The sequence below is a fragment of the Penaeus monodon genome, chromosome 32 (assembly GCF_015228065.2).
Source record: "Penaeus monodon isolate SGIC_2016 chromosome 32, NSTDA_Pmon_1, whole genome shotgun sequence".
Classification (NCBI taxonomy): Eukaryota; Metazoa; Arthropoda; class Malacostraca; order Decapoda; family Penaeidae; genus Penaeus; species Penaeus monodon.
The window spans coordinates 30,637,177-30,637,455 of record NC_051417.1 but is presented as its reverse complement, the minus strand read 5'-3'; positions in this window follow the sequence as shown (position 1 = coordinate 30,637,455).

The following is a 279-nucleotide window of genomic DNA, read 5'->3' as shown; positions in this document are numbered from 1 at the left end:
ATTGGTTTTATTTCACCGAGAAAGAAAATTGTGATTTTAATAATGTATACTTTTAACGAGAAACGACTTACCGAGATAGCTATTTTTTCACCTGGCTTCTGGCGAATGGAAATTCAATCAGAAATCTTTGAAAATGCATTACTGGTATTCAGGAATATTAAAAGTAAGGATGGGATTATTTTCCTTCTGTATACGTGAGGTTATTTTGATACACTTCCCCAGTCGTTGATGATAATAGAATCGTGTGATGAAATCCAAAGCGTATGTATTGTTGTTGCT